The following is a 25,681-nucleotide window of genomic DNA, read 5'->3' on the forward strand; positions in this document are numbered from 1 at the left end:
TGTGTTGGAATAAGTATAGTAAAAATATTCCTTAGAAGCCATGATGGCGAGATGTCTTCTCTCATGCTTTGGACATATTATAAGGAGGGACCAGTCTATGGAGAAGCTATCATTCTTTGTAAAGTGGAGGGCGAATGAGAAAGCAGAAGATCCACAATAAGATGGATTTGTAGAGTTGCAGCAGCAATACTCCCAACAGTAGCAATGATTGTGAGGCTGGCACAGGACCAGGCAATGTTTGGTACTGCTGTGCATAAGATCACTAAGAGTCAGTATGGACTTGACAACAGCACCTTGTAGCAACAAAAACAGCAGTTCCAGAACAGAAAAAAAGGTAGTGTAGGAGAGGCCAAGCAAAAAAAAGAGAGAGAGAGAGAGAGAAAGCTAACAATTGATTGGTTTATTTACCCAATTGCTAAAGAGCTTTGGTTTCTCCTAATAGGTGAAAGTTGTAATAAAAGAAAACATGCTCACTAAGGGAATAGTAAAAAGGAAAGTATTTGTCTTTTTTGTTGTTGTTGTTGTCTTCCAAAATACTTGTTGTTGTTGTTAAGTGCTATCAAGTTGGTGTTGATTCATAGCGACTAACTGGTGAGCTTGAATCACTGACCTTGCAGTTCAAACTGACCTTGTAACCAGTGCATAAACACACATGCCACACCAGGACTCAAAACACTTAGGCTAACTTAAAAATATGTGACTGTCCTGGTATGACCAACTGATGTTCTTAAACATGATTCAAAAGGTGGGGAGTTTGGGTGATACCAGATCTCCTCAGTACACAGCCTTTGAGGCCTTGTAGCTTCAAGGAAACTTTTGAAAGATCCATCCTAGGTAGGCAAAGATCTTTTAAGACAAAAGAAGGTAAGATAAGATACAGTCTTAATTTACCAAAAATTGATTAGATTTCCTTCATAAAAGAACTATGCACAAGTTCTATTATTGAGAAATTCTAAAAAGTAAAAAAAAATCATAATGAGACATACCTGAAATTAAATAGAAAGGTTTGAATGAAAATATTAACTATTTAAACAACTTTATCCTAAAAGTAATCATGTTTTATGGCATTTAGGCTTAGAATACTTTCCAAGATATTTAGGTTAACTACTGTGGTTCTTGAATTTACTTGATATGACTTTTCAATCCAATGTGTTCTTAATTCCTAACAAGTAATTGGGTAATGCCATGCAAATAAGGTGTACAAGACAGTAAAGCAGGAATTAGTTAGCTTTATCATCCAGGTAGGTTTCAAAGGACCTGTCTCAGATACAGGAGTGTATGACCCCAGGATCACAAAGTAGGAAGAGCATAAGTGGAGTGTGATGTGTCTACCTAGAAAAACAGCTACAACAGAGGCAGAGGCATCAAGAAAGAGCAACTGAAGGCTCTAGACCTATGGGCTGAGTAAAGCTGAGTGTCTATAGGCAGAAGGCTAGCTTGCAGAATGTGTCCTTTGGTGGTTCACGGACTGGCTAAGAGCTTCGTAGCATTTGCAAGAGTAGGGCAGATGCCAAGGGACCACATGACTGTGAAGCCTAGGATAAGGGTGAGGTGTGCTTACAGTATGGCAGATAAGAGATGTTCCCAAGTGGAAAAACTATTGGATCCTGAGTTGGTTTTGATCCCAAATTGTAAACTGTTCACTTCTCTAGTAAATAACTCCTTAACCATCATTATTGTTATGAGTTCTTTGCAGACATTACAATGGATTATCAAACCCAAATGTAAAGAAGAGAGGGAGGGATGGTTGCTGTCAGAATACGGTGAAGAAGGTTGTAGATTTGAGGTTTGTCTGAACTTCACTTCATAGGAATTGGCCTAGGGCTGATTTTGAGTTTGATTTTCTTTCTCCCTTGTGAAGCCAAGGGAAGTCAAACAGAGCCACCATACTGTTAGTTTTAACATCTATTGTTGCTGTTGTTATGTACCATTGAGTTGATACTGACTCATAGCGATTCTATGCACAACAGAACCAAACAATGCCCCCTCCTGTTCCAACACCACAATGTGTGCTATGTTTGAGCCCACTGATGCTGCCACTATGCAAAACCATCACATTGGGGGGTCTTCTTCTTTTCTCTGATCCTCCATTTTATCAGTCATGATATCTTTCTCCATGGACTGGTCCCTCCTGTTAATATGTTTGAAGTAAAAGAGACAAAATCTGGTAATCCTGAATTACAAGGAGCATTCTGGCTGTACTTCTTCCAACACAGATTGATTTGCTCTTTTGGCAGTCCATGGTACATGCAATATTCTCCTCCAACACCATAACTCAAATGTTTCAATTGTTCTATCATCTTGCTGATTCACTGTCCAACATACACATACATATGAGGTTATTGAAAATACCACGTCTTGAGTCAGGCACACCCTAGTCCTCAAACTGATATCTTTACTCTTCAACATTTTAAAGAGTTTTTGTGCAACAGATTTGCCCAATGAAATATGTTGTTTGGTTTCCTGACTGCCACTTCCATGAGTATTAATGATTAATCAGAGCAAAATGAAATCTTTAACAACTTTAATTTTTTCCTCATTTATCTTAATGTCATTTATTGGTCCAGTGGTCAGGATTTTTTTATTTATTTATACTGAGGTGCAACCCATACCAAAATTTGTATTCTTCATCAGTAAGTGTTTTAAATCTTCTTTGCATTCCACATACAAGCATGTATCATCTATATATCTTAGGTTGTTACTGAGTCTTCCTCTATCTTGATGCCATGTTTTACTTCATATAATCCAGCTTCTCCTATTATTGAATAAATACAGTGAGAGAATACAACCTTGGCACACATATTTCCCAATTTTAAACCATTCAGTATTCCCTTATTTGAAAAACTGGCTCTTGATCTAACTACAGGTTCTCCATGAGCACAAATGTTCCAGAATACTCATTATCTGCAGTGTTGTCTATAGCTTGTCATGAGCCACACAATCAAAAACATTTGTGTAAGTCTATAAAGCACAGGTAAGAATCTTTCTAGTACTGTATGCTTTTAAACAAGGTCCATTTGACGTCAGTAATGATATCTCTCATTCTACATCCTCTTCTGAATCCGGCTATAACTACTGGAGGTTATCTGTCAATGTATGGTTGAAGCCATTTTTGTATTAGCTTCAGCAAAATTTTACTTACATGTGAATATTGTTCAATGATTTCTGCCTTCCTTTGGGTTACCTCTCTTTTGAATGGTCATAAATATGAATCTCTTCGAGTCAGTTGGTCAGTTAGTTGTCTTCCAAACCTCTTGGTATAGCTGAGTGAGTGCCTCCAGTGTTGCATCACTTTGTTGAAAGATTTCAATTTGTATTTCACAAATTCATGGTGCCTTGTTCTTTGTGAATGCTTTCAATGTACCTTGGACTTCTTCCTTCATTATCATTGGCTCTTGATCATATAGACCTTTTTAAATGTTTTAACATTGACCATTTATTTTTGGTACAGTGACTCTATGTATTCCTTCCATCTTCTTTTGATGCCTTCTGCATCATTCAATGTTTCGCTCCTAGAGTCCTTTGATATTGCAATCCAAGGCTTGCAGTATTTTTCTTCAGTTCCCTCAGCTTGAGAAATGATGAACGTGTTCTTCCTTTCTGATTTTCTAATTCCAGGTCTTTGCACACTTCATTATAATATCTGACTTTTCCTTGAGCTGGACTTTGAAATTTTCTATTCAGCTCTTTTACCTCCTCATTTCTTCTATTTGCTTTAGCATATGTACTCAGGAGCTCTGGTAGTGTACTGGTTACGAGTTGGACTGCTAGCCTCAAGGTCAGAAGTTCAAAACTACCAGCTGTTTGGTGGGAAAAAGATGAGGCTTTCTACTCTCTTAAAGATTTACCACACTGGAAACTCTATAAAGGGTTGCTTTGAGTTGGCACCAACTCCACAGCATAGAACCAACCAACCAACCAACCAACCAACCAATTCAGGAGAGAAAGTTTTAGAGTCTCTTATGATATCCATTTTGATCATTTCCTTCTTTGTTGTCTTCTTAATGACCTTTTGCTTTCTTTTTGTATGATGTTCTTAATGTCATCCCACAATTCTTAGGGTCTTCAGTCTTTAGTGCCTAAGGCATCGAATCTGTTCTTCAGATGATCTCTAAATTCAGGTGGGATACATTCAAGATCATATTTTGGCTCTTGTCGACTTGAGCTTCAGCCTGAATTTGCATATGCACAATTGATGGTCTGTTCCACAATCTGACCCTGGCCTTGTTTTGGTTGATGATATGGAGTTTTTTCACTGACTCTTTCCACAAATGTAGTGAATTTGATTTCTGTGTATTTTACTTGGTGAAGTGCATTTGTATAGTCATCTTTTATGTTGTTTAAAGAAGGTATTTGCAATGGAGAACTCATTGGTCTTGCAAAATTCTATCCTGCAATCTTCAGCATAGTTTCTATAACCAAGGCCATATTTTCCAACCACTGATTCTTCCTCTTTTTTTCCAACCTATGCATTCCAATTGTGAGTAATTATTCATACATCTTGATTGCATGTTTGGTCAATTTCAGACAGAAGTTGCAAGAATTCTTCAATTTCATCATCATTTGCTTTAGTGGTTGGTGCGTAAATTTGAACAATAGTGGTATTAACTGCTCTTCCTTCTAGGCATATGGATATTATTCTATCACAGACAACTCTGTGCTTCAGGTTCTTTTGATTATGATTGTGACACCATTTATTTTTAATATGTCATTCCAACATAATAAACCACACAACTGTCATATTAAAAAATGGTCAATACTGGTTCATTTCAGCTGACTAATACCTAGGCTATTGATGTATATGTGTCCCCTTTCATTCTTGAGAATTTCCAGTCTTCTTAAAGTCGTACATCATATATTCCATGTTCTGATTATTAATGGATGCTTACAGTTTTCTTCTTTTTGATTTGTGCCACATCAGCAAATGAAGGTCCTGAAAGCTCTATTTGTTTCATAATGGTCAACTTTACTTTGATGAAGCAACTCTTCCCCAGCTGTATTTTGAGTGCCTTCCAACTTGAGGGGCTCTTCATCCAACACTTTATCTGATAACATTCTGGTCACCATTTTTGCACCTACTAATACACAAATTTAAATAGGAACTCAATTGAATAATTTTGCTTATTATCCCATACAGAAATATAGGTATATTTTGGTGTATTGATGAGGGTGTTAATTATTCTGCTTAAAGAGTTCTATTATAAGAGATATGCAAAAAATACAACGTATAAAAAGTTCATTAAAAAGGGAATTTATTTGCTATAACCAATGTTTTTAACTCTCTGGCTAAAAGTTTGACAATTGAAGGATATTTTAAAGAATGTGAGTGTCCAAAAGCAGAGTTATTAAAATATAAGTTTTTTTTTTAATTAGTGGTCTCAAGAGTAATTTATTTTTTGTGTAATCTGGCTCAAAAACAAAGGTTTTTTTTTTTTTTTTTAATCTCATTAGAATAAATTCCTGAGTCAAAAGCTAAGCTGAATGACTGTGAAAAAATGTCTGTTATTTACTGACATTTAAGATCTTTGGTTAAATAACTTAAACATTGTTTCTCAGAAACCAACAGATCTGTGTTAGAAATACAGCCAGAATGCTCCTTGGAGGCCAGGAAGGGCAAATGTTGTCTCTCATACTTAGGGCATATTGTCAGGAGGGACCAGTTGCTGGAGAAGGATATTATGTTTGGTAAGGTGGAGGGTCAGAGAAAAAGAAGAAGACCCCCAGCGAGATGGATTGGCCAAGTGGCAGCACCAATGGGCTCAAGTGTAGCAACAATAGTGAGGTTGGCCCAGGATTGGACAGTGTTTCATTCTGCTGTGCATAAGGTCGCTATGAGTCAGTACCGACTGGATGGCACCTAGCAACAACAATGTTTTATCCATAGTGAAGTGACTCCATACAATAAGCCAGAGACTGTGAATCACAATGTCCTTGGTTTGAATTTGTCAGTCACTCTGCAGGAGAAAGAAAGCCACTCTATTCCTGAAAAGATTAAAAAGCCTCAGAAACCCTAAACAGGGTCACTATGAGTCATAACTGACTCCATGGCACTTACCAATAAAATAACAAATTTTATCTATGGTGAATGAATATATTCTGACCTTTATTTTTTCATCTTGTTCCACATTCTCAATCCTGAGTTTAAGGGTCCTGGGGTTGGGCCATCTGTTAAATCAGTTTTCTGCTTGATAATGAAGGTAGCCTGAAAAGTTGAAAGTCAACCATGCACTTCTTTAATTATTGTAATTAGTCTCTTATATATCTACACAGAAAATAAATAATACATACATCTAAAACTACTGAATGTAAGTTTTGTCTGCTTAAGCTGTTTCAAAGTTTGTAAACTTTGAGTGTTTTCCTTCAGTGGAACTAGACATGGGAGATTGACGACTGCCTTACTATATCAAGTAAACATGTAAGCCAACTTATTTGCTTAAATTTCAGGAGCTATAGGATAGAGTTACTGTTACAAGTCAGTCAAAGCCTTTTGTTATTGTTTTGCTATGCATTTTTCAAAGTGAAGATGGGTTATATTTCAATGTATGACACTACAAATGAAGAATCCTTCAATGTAGTACAGTTGGTCAATTTAAAGTAAAGCATACTCTTGGGATAATGCCCAGGTTATCCTGGTTGGGACCAAGTGTGACATGAAAGATAAGCAAGTTATCTCAACTGAGAGAGGAGAACAGTTTGGGTTTGAATACTATGAAATAAGTGTCAAGGATAAATTTAATGTCAAGCAGACATTTGAGAGCCACATGGAAATCATCTGTGACAAGATGTCAGAGAGTTTGGAAACTGACCAGACATCACTACTGCAAATTCAGAAAGTGAGAATCAAGGAAACCCCTTCTCCACCACAGCCCAACTGTAGTTTGTTAATGCTCTCATGTACATAGGCAGCTACAGAAAGCTCAGTCCAACAAATAGCACTTATAAATAGTTGATTAACCTCATTTACACTGCCTAATAATTATCTGAAGAAGTCTTCAATGCTGATGACCCATAAATGCATTCAATTATTGGGAGATTTTATGTGCTCATATGTGGCAATCAGGTGATCTTAAATTTGTAAGGACTAATCTGGTAGCATAGTGGTTACAAATAGGGCTGCAAAGCTCAAGGTCAGCAGTTCAAAGCTACCAGCTGTTCTGTGAGAGAAAGATAAGGCTTTCTGCTCCTGTAAAGATTTATAGCCTTGGAAACCCTGTACAGGGTCACTATGAGTCCAAACCGACTCCACAGCACATAACAACAGTATCTATTTATAACCACCTCTCCTCTGTCAGTTTGTAGTGCTGCAGTGGGTTGCATGTTGCTGTTATTCTGGGAGCTAAACCAATGGTATTTTAAATACCTATATTGACACCCATGCTGATCTCCCAGATTAAGAGAGACTAGATATAAAGAGAGATGGACGGACGACTTCTGTAGGTTTGGCCGCTGAAACCCTCATGAATAGCAGTGGAACACTATCAGATAACACCCTAATACTGAATATTGAAACATGATTTAAACAATAAAATTTTACCAGCTATGGTAACGTAGTGGTTCCGAATCGGGCTGTGGACCTTAAGGTCAGCAGTTAGAAACTACCAGCTGCTTCACGGGAGAAAGATGAGGCTTTCTGTTCCCATAAAGATTTACAGCCTTGGAAACCCTGTTCAGGGTCGCTATGGGTCGGAACCGACTCAATGGCACTTAACAACAACAACAAAGAGCTGTAAGATGAGCCCTTCAGGTTGAAAAGCATTCAAAATACAACTGGAGAAGAGCTGCTTCCTCAAAGTAGAGTTGATTGTGATGCAAATGGAGTAAAGCTTTTGGGACTGTCATTTGCTAACAAAGCATGACTCAAAATGCAGAGAAATAGTTGTAAACATCCATAATAATAGGAATATTGAATGTGTGTAGTATGAATCTGTGAAAACTGGAAGTTGCCAAAATGAAATGGAGTGTTTAAAAATAGATATTCTAAATACTAGTGAGTTAAAATAGACTGTTATTGGCCATTTTGAATCTGACAGTCTTGTGGTTAACAATGTGGAAATGACAAATTGAAGGATGGCATTACATTCATCATCAAATAGAATGTATGAATATCTGTCTTGAAGTACAACACAGTCTGTGATAGGGTAATATTCATAGACTGGAGTCTTGGTGTGGTGCTGTGGGTTAATGCGCCAGACTGCAAAGCCATTTGAACTGCAAGGCCAGCTGTTCAAGCTCACCAGCTGCTTCTTGGAAATCCTTGACAGGGTTGCTATGGGTTGAGACCAACTCGATGGCACTTCACAATAACAACAAGGAAGACCAGTTAATTATAGCTATTATTCAAATTAATACATGAGCCATTAAAGCCAGTGATGATGAAATTGAAGAGTTCTACCAAGTTCATCAAGCTGAAATAGAACAAACAGAAAATAAAGATGCATTGACATTTACTGGTGACTGAAATGCAGAAGCTGGAAAAAAAAAAACATGAAGAATTAATGATTGCAAAATATGACTTTGGTTATAGAAATGAAGCTGAAGATTTCATGATATAACTTTGCAATACCAAATGGCTTATTCATTGCAAATACCTTTTTTAAACAACATAAAAGATGACTACACATGGACCAGACCAGCTGGCAAACACAGAAATCAAATTGACTATATCTGTGGGAAGTTGTAAAGTGCCATCGATACGGTTCTGACCCACAACAATCCTGTATAGGGCTTCCGAGGAGTGGCTGCTGAGCTTGAACCATCAACCTTGTAGTTCAAACTGAATTTGCAGTCCAGTGAATTTACCCACAGCACCACACCAGGACTGCCATCTGAGGGAAGAGACAGTGAAAAAAACTGAATATTATCATCCATGATAAATCAAGGGCAGACTGTTGAGCAGACCATGGATTGCTCATATGAAAATTCAGACTGAAGCAGAAGAAAATTAAAACAAGTCTGTTGTTGTTGTTGTTGTTAAGTACTGTGGAGTCAGTAAATCTTTACGGGAGCAGAACACCTCATTTTTCTCCTGTGGAACTGCTGGTAGTTTCAAACAGCTGACCTTGAGGTTGGCAGCCCGATGTGTAACCACTACTCTACCAGAGCTCTACAAGAGCTAAAATATGACCTTGAACATACCCCACCTGAATTTAAGATCATTTTAAGAACTGGTTTGATAGATTAGATGCTAATGATGGAAGACCAAAAGAGTTGTAAGATGATATCAAGTACATCATACAGGAAGACAACAAAGTAAATTAAGAGGGCCATCAAGAAGAATGCAGCTTGAGAAACAACAATGGGGAAAGATAGAGCAGCTTCCAGCTCTGTACCCAAGGACTGAGTAAAGCTGAGTGCCTATGGGCAGGGTACTGACTTAAAGAATGTGCCTTTAGGCATTCACAGACTGGCTAAAAGAGCTTTATAATATTTGCCAGAGCAGGGCAGAAGCCAAGGGACCAGATGGCTGAGAGGCCAAAGACAATAGTAAGGTGTGCCTGCAATAGACAAACAGGAGGCCTTCCTGATTGGAGAACTGCTGTGTCCTGAGCTTTTTTGATCCTGAATTGTATCTGGTTCACTTCCTTAATAAACCCCATGATCAAATCCTATCTTCCAAAGAAATTTTATCCTCTCCTCATCCAGAGCAAAGGAGAATGAAGAAAATCAGAGAAGCTTGCAAACAATTAGTCCAAAAGACTAATGGACTACAAGAACCTCAACTTCCATCATTCTGAGGCCAGAACTCGATATACCCAGTTATCACTGTTGACTGCTCTGAAAGGGGTCACAATAGAGGGTACTACATAGAGTAAAAGAAAAATGTGGAGTACAACTCAAAATAATAAAAAAAGACCAGATTTACTGATTTGACAGACTGGTGGAAACTGTGGCCCCTGGTCTTTGTTCAGGACAGGAAGTGAACTCACCTCCATGGCTCAACTTACAGCTGATGGACAGCCCTATATGGTTAACACCCAAAACCAAACCAAAAGGTTCCCTTTTGCTCTGGAATAAAGCTCAGAAGGAAGGAATGCATAGGAAAGGACAGATGAAAATCATAAACATAGGAAGGAAATGGGAAGAGAGCAGTTACATTTTGGATATTGCAATCAATGTCATGGAACTACATGTGTATGGATTGTTGAATGGAAAAGTAGTTTGCTTTATGAACTTACACTCAAATCACAATAAAAAGCAAAACAGAAACAAAACAAAACAAAAAAAACAAACAAAGAAATCTTACATATTGTGAAGATACACTACATCTTCTTTTGAGAAGCTCAATACATACATAAATAATTATTTAAAAAAGGAGGAGAAGACAAAAATGGATATCAGAAGAGAATCTGAAACTTGCTCCCCAGTATAGATATGTTAAAGCAAATTGACAAAATGAAGATGCAAAAGAAATGAAGAGAAAATTTCAAAGTGTAGCTCAAGAAGACATAGTCAAGTATTAAAAAGGAACTTTCTAAGACCTGGAGTTAGAAAACCAAAAGGGAAAAATATACTCAGCATTTCTCAAGTTAAAAGAGCTGAAGAAAAATTCAAGCCTTGACTCACAATATTGAAGGATTCTATGTGAAAAATATTAAATGATGCAGGAAACATCAAAAGAAGATGGAAGGAATACAGAGTTACTGTATGAAAAAGAAATGGTCGATTTTCAGCAATTTCAAGGGAGAGCTTATGATCAAGTACCAATGGTACTGAAAGAAGAAATCCAATGTGTACTGAAGGTATTGACAAAGAATAAGGCTCAAGGAATTGTAGGAATACAAATTGAAATCTTTCAACAAACCGATGCAGTACGAGAGGAATTCACTTGTCTATGTCAAGAATTTTGGTAGATAGCTACCTGGCCAGCTGATTGAAAGCAATCTACATTTTTGTCCATTCCAAATAAAAATAACCAAATGGAATGCAGAAATGATCAGACAGTATCATTAATGTGATCTGAAAGTAAAATTTTGCTTGTATGGCTACAGCAGTCCATTGACAGGGAACTGCAAGAGATGCAAGGCATTTTCAGATGAGGACAAGGGATGATGGATATCTTCACTGTCATAATATGGAACTTGACTGGGACATGATAGTGTATGTGGGCTAATGTTTGCCTGTGTCTTATTGACTATGCAAAGTCTTTTTACTATGTGGATCACGACAAGCTATGGATACCATTGCAGAGAATGAGTATTCCAGAACACTTAATTTTGCTCATGAGTAATCTAAACATAGTTAAGAGGCAGTCATGAACAGAACACAGGGACACTAAAGTGGTTAAAATTAGGAAAGGTGTGTGCCGGGGTTGTATTCTTTCACAATATTTATTCAATGTGTGTACTGAATAAATATTCTGAGAAGCTGGATTATATGTTATTATTTATATTATATGACATGACATCAAGAGTGGAAGAAAACTCATTAACAACCTGTGATAAGCAGATGATGAAACCTTCGTCGCTGAAAGTTAAGAGCACTTAAATTACTTATTGATAAAATTTACAGACCATACTATTTGATATGGGTCACAGCTCAATGTAAAGAAAACACGTATTAATGTAAAGGAAATCACTGTTTCCTCAAGTGCCTACTCACAATTAGCTTTTTACTATCTATAACCACACCAACTTCTATCCACTGCCAAAATAATCGAATTATTAAAAGGTATACTATCTTGCATGATTCCACTACTATAACATCCCCAAAAGATAAAATTACATAGTTGGAAAAGGTTTTAGTGATTGTTATGGGATTGAGTGTACGTGGGCTAATGTGCTAGACTGCAAAGCCATTTGAACAGCAAGGTCGGTGGTTCAAGCTCATAAGCTGCTCCTCGGAAACCCTAAACAGAGTAGCTATGGGTCGGAAGTGACTTGATGGCACTTAACAACAACTACAATATGCAATTCACTATGTTGTTGTTAGTGTTAAGTTCCATTGAGTTGATTCCAACCCATATCGACCCTGTATAGAGCTTCTGAGGAGAGGCTGGTTAGCTAGAACTGCCAACTTTTTGGTTCAAACTGACTTTGCAGTCCAGCACATTAATCCACAGCGCATATGAAAGTCTTGATGGTAAAACACTTAAGTGATTGGTAGCTAAAAGAAAGGTCAGTGGTTCAAACCCACCAGCCACTTCAGGGAAGAAAGATATGGTATCCTGTTTCCATAAGGATTACAGCAATGAAAATTTAAGGGGTAGGTCTACTCAGTTCTGTAAGGTTTCTATGATTCAGCATCAACTCAGTGGCAATGACTTAGGGTTTTTGTTTTTGGATGTGTTCATATACAAATAAATACAGCGGGGAAAATGGTGAAAATTGAATAAGGTCTTTAGTTTAATTAACAGTAAATTACCAATTTCAATTTCTTTGATTTGTGATTGTACTGTTGTTGCTGTTAAGTGTGGTTGAGTCAATTCCAATTCATAACAACCCAGTATAGGGTTTTCAGGAGCATCTGGTAGATTTGAACTACCCATCTTGTGGTTCAAATAGACCTTGGAGTCGAGTCCTTATCCAATTGAAGGTTGTTGCCATTTAATACTACTTCTACATTTTCCTATGAGTCTGTGTTTGCTTCAAAACAAAATTAATTTCAAATAGATTAAAAAACACATTTATACTTAGCAATGTTTTTTATAGAATAAGTAAAAGACTTTCCATGAAAAACGTTAAATTATTCCTCAGGAATCTTAGCGAATATGTAAATTATTGGTGAAATAAATGATAATTATAAACTGGATGACTCAATATTTTTAAAATAGTAATTTTCTCAAAATTAATTTAGAGGTCAGAAATGATAGCAGTTTGGGGAAATGTTTTATCTACATCATTGTTATTGTGAAGTGTATCGAGTCGGTTCCGGCCCATAGCGACCCTGTATAGGGTTTCCAAGGAGCCGCTGGTGAGTTAGAGGTTCAAATGACTTTTCAGTCTGGTGCATTAATCCACAGCGCTTCACCAGGACTCCTTTATCTACATAGAGGTATGAAATTTGTCATATTTTAGATATATATTTTAGGTAGGTATCTCACAAGGTTTGTTCATGAATTGGAAGTAGAATATGAAAGACTGAGAAGTGAAGGAAGTTTCAAGTATTTTTTGGCTTAAACAATTCAAAGGGAAAGTTGTATGATGCTTCTATAGGAAAAACTGCAGAAGAAACGTGTAGTAAAATGTAAGGAAACTCCATTGAACATTCAAGATGAAATGATAAGCAATTGAATTTCTGTCTCTATTACAGGGGAACATTTTAAACCAGAGAAATATATTTGGGAGGCAACAGGACGAGGGGATACCTAAATCTATGAGCTTGGAAATAGGAGTAAGCCAAAGGAAAAATAAAGACAAAATTGCATCCTGAGATACTCCATAGTCTAGGTAGGGGTTTAGAGATAAGGAAGAATTCTAAGTAACAATTGAGAAGCAACAGATAATGAGTTAAAGAAAGAAAAATAGAAGAAGGTGTCCTAGAAGCAATTAGAATACAGAGTTTCAAGCTGGAAAGAGTGATCACTGCTGTCAAAGTTTGCTAATATTCAAGATATGTAAAGACCAATGTTTTATCCTTGAACATAGCAATGTGGAAGTTATTTCAAGCAATTTCTTGGAATGGTAAAGTTAAAACCTACTTATAGCACCTATCAGAAATGGCACACCATAGTCATTGTAAATGGAGCAAATTTATTCATTCAAAAGAGAATAGCAATATTGAATGGTACTTGAAGTGTAATATCAAGAGGAAAAACTGTAACCAATGAAAAAGATCAAATATAGCATGAAATATTAAAACTACATGAAGGTGAGGATAAATTTAAATATAAGTGTTGTTGAAGACCTTGTAAAGAACCATCATTTCCTTCACAAAGATATGATATAAGGACAATATTAACTTTTTGTTGTATGAAACTTATCACCTACCTATTATACAACAAAAAGTTACCACCATGATAAGGATTCCTAGTATGGCACTATAGGTTAATGTGCTGGACTGCAAGGTCAGTTTGAACTACAAGGTCAGTGGCTCAAGCTTACCAGCTGCTCCTTGGAAACCCTACATAGGGTTGGTATGAGTCAGAACTCAATAGAAGGAACTTAACAACACGAATAATGCCATGTTATATATTTTATGTATTTGGTAAAACTCCAGTAAACTATTAAATAACATATATATTATCAAAATTTTAATATGTCTCTAAGGAATATGTATATATATTCATACTTATAAAAATAGACTGTAAATAACTGTACACATGATTTAGTCAGGTTTTGCTGCCAATGAATTCATTTCAGGTAAAACCAAGTTTTGTAATGAGATAAGATTTAAAATATTTCCTTTTCAGGGTCTTTTGAATTTTAGTTTCTGAATAAAAGTTATGGGGATGAGATAGTGAATGAACAAAGTGTTGTACAATTCATAAAAATAATTAAAGGACTCATGTCTTTGAAATTAAAAGGAGAATAATCTATGTTTGAGCCCAGTTTTTTTTTTTTTTTTTTCTATTTCACGGAACTTTTATTTTGTCTTTATGGCTTGTGTGTGTTCTACCAACAGTCTTACATATGAATACTTCCTCTAAGAGTATGCGGGTTTGGTCCTTGCACTCACTCCACTGACAAGAGGCTGGTTTGTATATTGGTGGATGGGTGGGATCTACCTTTGCTTGTTCCTTTATGCTTATTGTCTTATTATCCTTAAGGTGGGTTGCTGGAAACTTCCGTGTTGAATGGGCTATCGTGTTTGCAACAGTGGCCAATGACGCAAACTGCTGGGTAGGCTCGGATTTGCATGCCAGTGGTACGTCTGGGCTGCCATAGAAAATATATCCAGCCAACAAACCCACCTGGATAACTCTTGCTGCCTAGAACAGCCACAATTGCATATTTAATTATACTTGGCACCAGGTGAAACGGATCCCTGAGGTATTGGTGGGCTGCCCTAGATCGTGGTTGGAGAATTACTCTTACATTGCCTTTTGCATGTTGCAGTATTGTCACCACCCATCTGTCAGTTTGTCGTACTGTGGTGGTTTGTGAGTTGCTGTTATTCCAGAAGCTATGCCATAGGTATTTCAAACACCAGCAGGGTCACCTATGGTGGATAGGTTTCAGATGAGCTTCCACACAAAGAAAGACTAGGAAGAAGTAGAGCCGGACTACTTCCAAATATTTAGTAACTGTAAATCTTATGAATAGCAGAGAAACACTGCTTGATATAGTGCCAGAAAATGAGCCACTCAGCTGTAAATATCCAATGAATGATGCAGAAAGCATCAAAAGAAAATGGAAGGAATATAGAGTTACTGTACCAAAAGGAAATGGTCAATGTTCAAATATTTCAAGAGGTAGCATATGATCAAGAACCAATGATGCTAAAGGAAGAAGTACAAGGTATATTTTGGCAAAGAACAAAACATCGGGAATTGATGGAATACAAATTGAAATCTTTCAAAAAAGTAAGGCGGCACTGGAGGCACTCACTCATCTATGCCAAGGAATTTGGAAGATAAGAATCTGGCTGGCTGATTGGAAGAGATTTGTATTTGTGCTCATTCCAAAGAGAGGTGACCCAACAGAATAAGAAAATTGTCAGACAATATCTTTGATATCTCATGCCAGTAAAGTTTTACTCAAGGTAATACAGCAACAGCTGCAACCATACATTGACAGAGAACTTCCAGAGGTTCAAGCCGGATTCAGAAGAGGACGTAAAATGAAGGATACCATTGTTGATAACAGATGGATCTTCACTGAAAGAAGAGAATACCAGAAAGATGTCTAATTGTACTTTTTAAAGTGTTGAGGAGCAAAGATGTCAGCTTGAGAACAAAGTTGTGCCTGACCTAAGCCATTATATTTTGAATAACCTCATATTTATGCAACAGTTGGACAGTGAATAAGGAAGAATGTATAAGAAATTATGCATTTGAGCTATGGTGTTGGAGGAGAATACTGAAAGTACCATGGGCCAGCAAAAGAACAACAGATCTGTGTTGGAAGAAATTCAGCCAGAGTGCTCCTTGGAAGCCAGGATGGCCAAACTTCATCTCTCATACTTTGGACATATTGTCAGGAAAGACTAGTTACTGGAGAATGATATCATGCTTGGTAATGTGGAGGGCCAGAGAAAACGAGGGAGATCCCCAGCGAGATGGATTGGCAAAGTGGCAGCATCTATGGACTCAAGAATGGCAACAATTGTGAGGTTGGCCCAGGATCAGGCAGTGTTTCATTCTTTTGTGCATAAGGTTGCTATTAGTCGGTACTGACTTGATGGCACCTGACAACAACAATGATGTCATTCTATGTTATTGGTCAGTTTGATGGCATTTGGATGCATTGCACTAATCATATGCTTTTACAGGGCCCTTGCTAAAGATAATCATGGAGATTTTGAGGCGGTTATCTTATAGTTATGGAAAGTCATGGAGCTATATATGCTCTTGAAGTCTTGACTGAGGTACCAGGAAATGCACCTCTTCATAGCTTATAACAGCTTCTTCTTCTTTTTTTTTTTTTAAGATTGGAATTTTTTATTTGGTAGTAGTTTTAAGGAACATTCAGAATCTCCTATTTTTGCTTAGTTATATTTTTCTAGGAATTTGTCCATTTTGCCCGATTTGGCCTTAAATTTGCTCATCTTCTTCTTCTTGTTAAGGGATGTGGAGTTAGTTCTGACTCATAATGACCCTGTTTAGCATTTTCAGTACCTTAAATTTTCTGGGGAAGCTTCATCTTTCTCCCGTAGAATGACTGGCAGGCTGAACCAGGGACCCTGTGATTCCCAGTCCAGTGTTTATCATTCTAGAATCTTTTTGTTTGTTTGTTTGTGTGTGTGTGTTTTTTTGTGAATTGAGTGATAGTATACACAGGAGAACATCGGTTTTACACTCATTGTTTCATTGCAATGATTACAGTCTCCTCCATGCATCATCATTCAACAGTATTTCCTTCTATTCTCTGGGTTTCTTTTTTTGGGGGGGTGGGGGGAAGCGGGGGTGGTGTAAACAAAAACATTCAGGAAATACAACCACTTAAACAATCAAAGGTCATATTCTGCAAACCTGCCTCCTGGCCGCCAACCCTCAGCCCTTCTCTTTCAATAAGTCTAAATTCCTCAACTGTTCCCTCTCTCCATGTCCTCATGCTCCTCAATCTCTGTTGTTGCTGCTTCTCTGGATCGGGTCCCACATTCTGTTTGTGCTCTTTTCTCTTGATTGTCCTAGGGTCCTCTGTTCCTGGACTATAAGATTAATTACTCCACCACTTTTATTACAAAACTTTTCTACTTTTACAGTTGTGACAGTCACAATTAGTCATGATAATAATTATTCACTATTGAATCATAAGAATCTCATCCCCATTTCCTTTCACCAGACCTGTCAAGACAAGATAAAAACTATTCAGCAGTGATTCTAACTTCCCCTGCACACTCTGAAACTAAACTTCCTCTTATAAACTGTCAGCCAGTCACTTTATGCCTTTTATAACCCTCCGTCCTGCATTTTAGGTAGCCATTGTCTAAGTGGTCTGTCCTTATCAACCCTGTGTACAGAGGGGATAGTATTGATATCTGATGTGACGCAGTATAAGTCAAGTTCACCAAATTGTAGCAATTTACACTTTTTTCCTTTATCAAAATTTTTTTTTTAATCTTCCTCTAGTTGAGTTCTGATTATGAAGCCATTGAGACTAGGTCAAATGAGTACTATCTACATCATTGGGTGTTCTTGTGCATCTCTACTCACTTCATATCAGCTGGACTCATCACTCTCAGCTCAGCCGTCTGTGGCTAGGTCGATGTCTATGGGCTAAGGAGTCCCCACGTCTCGCTACACTTTGGACAAACAGTTGTTGTTGTTGTTATTAAGTGCCGTCAAATCAGTTCTGACTCATAGTAACCCTGTATAGGCTTTCCAAGGAGCTGCTGGTGAACTTGAACCTCTGACCTCGCAATTCAAACCGACCTTGCGGTCCAATGCAATAACCTGCAGTGCCACACCAGAACTGAGCTCATTCTTATTGCCACTTCCTCAACCCACTTGTCATGTTATTGATTCGTTGATATTAATAAACTATAATAAAACGAAACTACTAATACTCATAAGGAGTTATGGCAGTATAGTGGTTACATGTTGGGCTGCTAACCTCTAGGTTGTTGTTGCTGTTATGTGCCGTGGAGTCAGTTCCGGCTCATAGCGGCCCTGTAAAGGGTTTCCGAGGCTGTAAATCATTATAGGAGCAGAAAGGCTCATCTTTCTCCCGAGGAACAGCTGGTAGCTGGCAGTTGGAAACTACAAGCTCTTTTGTGGAAGAAAGATGAGGCTTTCTACTCCTGTAAATGTTTACAGCCTTGGAAACAATATACAGGATTGCTATGAGGTGAAACCGACACCATGGCACACAACCACCATCACCAATATTCATAAATCAAGGAAAAAATTAAGAGATATTAAAATTATTTTAATATACAAATTCTAATTTATTTAAATATAATCTTCAAAGAAATGCATATTCAGCAATGTGCATAATTTATTAGTTCAACATTTTCCAAGCTCTTTAAAAGTGAGTACCAAGTTTAAGCTTTCTCTCAAAATATTAAACCAATACATACGAAGCCAGACAAAGGAAGCTTAATGAGCAAAATTAATGGAATGAAAACTCGTTCCTGAAATTTGCATGAAATGTCAAGGTATGTCATAAACTATATATTATGACCATTAAGTGTAGAAACAAATGGTTATGGCTTCTTCATTTATTTGTTTGCTTGTTTTCTGAATGACTTTGGAAGAAAAAATAACCAATCAGCAAATGAATGTCTGACTATATGATCCATTAATCAGATATTTACAAAATAGTTTGCTATTCTTTCTTATAGCAAATATTCTCCAGAATCAATATTTTAAGAATTTATTATACATAATATTGTGGAACTAAAAAGTTGCATCTACTGTGATGACAATGGAAATCTCATCAGACATGCATGTTTGCATAAACAATGGAGCCAAGCAATTTTATGCCTCTTCAATAATGCATCCTTAAATTTGATTTTAAGTTAAGGACATCATTTGCTTATTGATCATGATGCATTACCCACACCCTAGAAAGCACTCAGCAATTTGTATCGTCTCAGTTAATTCTGAATAATTTAGTGAGTAAAATGAGTTGCACTTATTTTCATTAATTTTTTTTTTTTCATATATACCTAAAGGAATTGTTGGTTGTTGTTAAGTACCATAGAGTCATTCCAAGTCACAGGGACTCTATATAGAGTTTTTGAAGAGTATATTGTGGGTTTGAACTTCCAACTGGTTAGAAGTTCAGTGCATATCCTATATCCTATACCACCACACCAGAGTTCACCTGAATAATGTTGTTGTTAATTGCCATGGAGTCAGTTCCACTCATAGTAACCCTTACAGCATTTCTAAGAAGCAGCTGGTAGGTTTATTGACTAACCTTGTGGGTCATAGTCCAGTTCTTATCCTACAAGGTCATATATTTTTGTTCTTGTTAAGTGCCAAAGAGTTGTTTCGGACACATAGTCACCCTGTGTAGGGCTTCCAAGAAACAGGTCTTGTGTTTAAACCAATGAACATGTGGTTAGCAGTCCAGTGCTTATCCTACAGTGCCACACCAAGAATTCCATATCAGTGTATAATTAATTGACTACACTTATAAGATTCTTTGGAAACCTTATACAGGGTCGTTATGGGTTGGAATTGACTTGACAGCACTTAAAAACAACAACAATGAGTTAATAGAACTACTATTATGTAACAATTAAAAAGAAAACTAAACAAAGAAATCCTCATAATGACTTTCAGGCACATCATCAATGCATTTTTAGTGCATGCTTGCAATTCTCCTATAATATTTGCACCATATCAGAGGACTTAAAATACTTACTGACGAAGATCAAAAACCATAGCCTTTGGTATGGGTTGAATCTCAATATAAAGTAAACAAAAATCCTCATCACCGGACCAATAAACAACATCCATATAAATGTAAAAAAGATTAAAATTGTCAAAGACTTCATTTTTTTTCGATTAATCATCAACATTCATGGAAGCAGCTGTCAAGAAATCAAATGAGTATTGCATTAGGCAAATCTGCTGCACAAAACCTCTTTAAAGTGCTCAAGAGAAAAGGGGTCAGTTTGAGGATTAAGGTGCACCTGACAGCCATGGTATTTTCAATAACCTCATATGCATGCAAAAGGTGAATAGTGAATAAGGAAGACTGTAGAAGAATTGATGCAGTTGAGTTATGGTTTCAGAGGAGAAATTTGAAGTTACCATGGACTACCAAACAAGCAAACCCATCTGTGTTGGAAGAAGTACAGCCAGAGTGGATGTCCAGACTTGTCTCTCATACTTAGACATGTTACCAGGAGGGACCAGTCACTGGAGAAAGATGCCATGTTTGGTATAGTAGAGGGTGAGAGATGGAGAAGAAGACCCCCTAACAATATGAATTGGACCAGTGGCAGCAGCGATGGTTTCATGTGTAGCAGCAATTTTGAGGTTGGCCCAGGACTGAGCAGTGTTTCATTCTGCTGTGTGTAGGGTCTGACTCAAAACAACCCTAGTTTGAACTACCGACCTTGTGGCAGTGCTTATCCTTTCGATACAGTGCTTATTGGACAGTGCAACAATAGGACTCCATTTTTATTAGGCAAAAATTATATATTGTTCTTTTTTGTGATTAAATTCACTAAAAATTATTTCCACTAAAATTGACAAAAAGTCTTGTTTCCTTAAATTCACTTTTACACTGCATATTATTGTTAACTATTATTTTTAAAATATGAAATAAAAATTTTAAATTATTTTTACTTGAATTTTTAGATAATTCAGTTTTAACATATACAGAACTATGAAGTACAGTATCACAGCATAATTTTAAGAAAACAATAAAGATGACATTGACTAATTTATGGAAATAAAATAGTTTAAATAATACATTAAACCTTATGTTGTCCCCTTAGAATTTAATAAGCAAGAGAAACTAAAACCAAAAATAGAAAGGATGACCCATTTCCATAGTCAGGAGATTCATACACAGGGTCAGAGACAATTTCATTCTATGGTAAATGAATTTCTATTTTTTAATTTATAAAATTATACATGCAAGTAACTTAATAGGGCCAAAATACATTGCATAATTTTTATAATTTGAAGCTACATCCTCTCCAAATAATTACTATTCTGAAATGAAAAACAATAATTTGATAAATTACATAAAAATGAAAATTAACAACTGTACACTATTTTGCCATGGCTTAGAAACAGACATATGCTTTTTAAAAAAGCATAAAGTATAGCTTTAGAAGTAAGTTTCAATTATATGTTTTTTTATTAAAGAAGAGAAAACTTTCATAAATGAATGCATATGAATCAGATTTTGTATCTTTATTATTCTTTTGGAAATACTTTCAAATGTAAAAAATATGCCAAAACAGTTGGGAATAAATCTGATATTTGAATTATGATAACATATTCATATCATATTATTGTACTATTTTGTTTTAAGTGCTGTCATAAAAGATAGTTTGCTAACTACCAAATAACATAGAATCAAGAGTCTGAGTTTCCTTTTAAAGCTATTCATTAAGATTTCATTAATATGCCACAGTATGGTACAACAATTTAATCATTGTTTTAACACTTTGATGAGAGTCTCAAGACATTTTCATCAAAATCAACTTGTATGAAAACTGATTTTTGTTATATTAAAGCACAGAAACAAAAATTATGCCAAACATCTTCAATAAAATAAAATTACAAGTTGAGAATTATTATCGGTTGGTTGGTTGTGTGCCGTGGAATCAATTCTGACTCACAGCGATCCTGTAAACCTTACAGAGGCAGAAAGACATATGGCTGGTAGTTTTGAACTGCTGACCTTGAGATTAGCAACCCAACTTGTAATTTGTCTTTTAAAACAAGCAAAGATTTACTGATCCTTTCTACTTATTTCATCTGTGTAATAACATTTCACAGTAGTATAGGGTACATTCCTTGTTGAAGAAGACTTAAGTAAAAGAAGACACATCAAAGGAATTACTTCTTCATTAAAGACCTTAAGAAAAAGACGTTTCCAGTTTGATCTCTTAATACATTATATATATTCACAAGTAAACAGGATCTCTGAGAAGTGGCTTGCAATTTTTTTTTAATTTAATATACTTCTGGATAAAAGCATACACTTATATAATTCTGAAGCCTCTAGAATCAAAATTAGAGCAAACACAGAATTATACAAGTTCATTAGTATAAATTATTAACCTTTTTTCAATATCAGACCAACTGCCTTCAAGTTTCAGATATTTTATTTAGATAAACTGTTAAAATAAAATAAAAATAACACTTTCTATATTTTTGAAGAAATATTTAAATTATAAATAAATATCTGTTTAAGTATCTTAGTTATAAAACTTTTTGCTTAGCTTTACTTACATCTGTAACATTTACATCTACTTTTACCTCTATAACTATATTTACGTAAACATTTTTATAGGCTTATTTCTCATTTTAATTTTATGGGGATCACTTAATGGTCATAAGGTATTTTTTCATTAAGGACGATAGAAAAAATAACTAGAAAAAAAAATTTCAATACCTACTAATCACTAGATTGTTAACCACAAGGTCAGTGATTCAAATCAACTAGCCATGCCTCAAAAACCCAACCCAGGGTTACTATGAGTCAAACTTACTCATGGACATTTAACAACAAATAAATATTTGCAGAAAATCTGCTGCTTTGACTACATAGTGCAAGAGGATAACTATGTACTTTGTTGTTAAGTACTGTATAGTCAGTCTGACACATAGTGACCCTGTATAGGGTTTCCCAGCAGTGGCTGGTATGTTTGAACCACCAACCTTATGGTCAGCAGTAATACAGTGTTTATTATACAGTACCACAACAGGATTCCTCCTACATGCATGTGTATATTTAAATAAAATTTGTAATTGCGGAAAGGTAAAAGATCATTATCAATTTTGCACATGTATTGTCATCAAATTCACATTTTTTGTTGTGTAGTTTCATTGAGTGGGTTCTGACTCCTAGAGCAGCAGTTAAGCTTGAACCTCAGGCCATGAAGTTAGCAGTCAAGTGCTTATCCTACAGTGCCACACCAGGTATCCAAATCCATATGATTTACTTACTATTAAATTAATAAAATCATTCCAAATATATATAAAAAATCCTATAAAATCTTTGTACCTATAACTTCTCATTATGACATTAAAAAACAAAAACAAAATAGAAACCAACAAGGAATGTTTTATGTCAAGATCATGTGTTAGTGAATAGCAGAAATGGTGAACAAATGTTTAAATAGTTTGAGTAGATTATGAGTAATGTGTATTGTGTGCATTTTAAACAAATCAAAAGTAATGATTTAGGCTATTTTACAATGAGAATATATAATTATTTGAATATTATCATGAATTTATAATACATGTACAAAATATAACAATATAATTAACCTTGCCCCTTAACTATTCTATTTGATTTTTTTTCTTGACCTGGTAAGAGTAAAAATATATTGATAACTTTTCCACTAAATGTCACATACTGAAAACTAAAAATAGTTCAGAGTGGAGTTTACTGACATGTTATTTTAAGCCAGCTTTATAAAATTACAGCAAGGTAGTCATCGAAATTCAACATGAGACTTATTTCATATTAAGGTACACAATTACCAAACATTTTTGCTCACATTTTCTGAAACTTATTATTAGACACATTTTAAAAACCTGTAGATTCAAATCTAAGTGAACATAAAGGTACAGAAGATGATGAAAGGTTCCCCATGAAAGCATAAGGTCATAGCCATTAAGTATCTTCTATGAGGGAAAAATCAATTAAAAATCAATACAAAATCTTTTAGAGAGTCAGTGTTCAGTAAAACACAAATAAAATTGCCAGGAATATTGTAAGCTTCTGAATTTTACATGAGGTAAACTAGAAATTACATGGGAAATCATAAAGGGGGGCTTGGTAGGAATACTCAAATCATCCAGATTGTCAACAAATATAGTTCTCCAATACCTAAAAATAGATGTAACTGAGCTTTAATTCAAATGCCATTATTTGATTTCTCATATTACATTTCTATTATTTGTAATCATAATGCAATAGTGTTATAATAATGGTAACATTTATTGACACATTAGTAAACAATATAATTATTTCATTTATAACTTTAACATGGAATATTTTAGCTTTCTAATTGATAATGAAAGTGCAGAATGCTAATAATTCAACAATTTTAATGAAGAAAAAATATAGATGATTGAACTGATCATCTTATCCTCAGAAATAATTATTCATATGGTCATAAAGTCCTAAATTGAATTGTAAGAAACGCTTAATTGAACTCATCAAAAATGATTACATATTAGAAATCATTATGGTTAAATCTCACTTAACTAATGTCAGTAATTTAGCACAAACTAGTAAGCATTTACATTTGTCAATTAATTTTTAATTGATATTTACTATATATCAAAATTTTTCAATATATGACATATTATAGGGTATTGCAATTGTTCTCAAAGTGCTGGTCTATAACTATAAAAATACAAAGTAATTTTATTAAACTATCAAAATTGCATACAATCTATTTGTATAAAATTCTAGAATGAAATTAACACATAGTTGGAATATCACGGAAAAGCATCATGGAACAGATTAATTTAAACTGGACACTAAAAGATGATTACTTTTTAGGAGATATAGACATTTTAGCATCTTGTGTCTTGTGAGGTGGAGTCCTGGTGTGGTGCTGTGGGTTAATGCACCAGACTGCAAAGCCATTTGAAATGTAAGGTTGGCAGTTCAAGATCACCAGCTGCTCCTCAGAAACCCTACACTGGGTCACTGATGGGTCAGAACAGAGTCAATGGCATATGACAACAACAACAACAAATCTTGTGAGGTAGGGATTTTTTTTTAATGTATTTATTTTAAATTTTTATTGTGAATTGAGAGAAGAATTTTCAGAACAGACCATCAGTTTTACATTCAACAAATCTTATATTTTGTTTCATTACAATAACTGCAATCCCCTCCATGCATTTAACCTCTATTCACTTTAATTGTTGTGTCCTTTCCTGTGTCTCTCACTACTTTCATCTTTCCTTGGTCAACCTCCCTCTAGTTGCCTGTCCCATCACCAAGCCCAGAACCATCATAAAATGTTGCTTTTATTTAGAAAATATTTTCATACTTTTTGTAACAGTGGTTTCATATAATATTTGTCCTTTTGTGATTGACTAATTTCACTCATCGGCATATCGCAGGTTGCTAATGAGTCTTCCTCCAATCCTGATGCCATTTTTTTCTTCAGAAAACCCAGCTTCTCATATGATTTGCTCAGCATACAGGTTGAATAAGTATGGTGAAAGAACACAACCTTGTTGCACACCTTTCCCAATCTTAAAACATTCAGTGTTCCCACGCTCTGTTGGAACAACTGCTTTTTGGTCCAGGTGCAGATTTCTCAGTACAATTAAGTGTTCTGGAATACTCATACTTCTCAATGTTGTCCATAGCTTGTCATGATCCACACAATCGAAAGCCTTCGCGTAGTCAATAAAGCATAGGTAAACATCCTTCTGATATTCTCTGCTTTCAGCCAAGATCCATCGGACATC

The 25,681-nt window shown here is 35.7% G+C and overlaps 1 pseudogene; it reads left to right on the forward strand.

Annotated features, from left to right (window-relative positions):
- Positions 1-25,681, forward strand: part of LOC102827388 — a 144,727-nt pseudogene that overhangs the window by 19,914 nt on the left and 99,132 nt on the right.

The sequence above is a fragment of the Chrysochloris asiatica genome, unplaced genomic scaffold (assembly GCF_000296735.1).
Source record: "Chrysochloris asiatica unplaced genomic scaffold, ChrAsi1.0 scaffold00043, whole genome shotgun sequence".
NCBI classification, from domain to species: Eukaryota; Metazoa; Chordata; class Mammalia; order Afrosoricida; family Chrysochloridae; genus Chrysochloris; species Chrysochloris asiatica.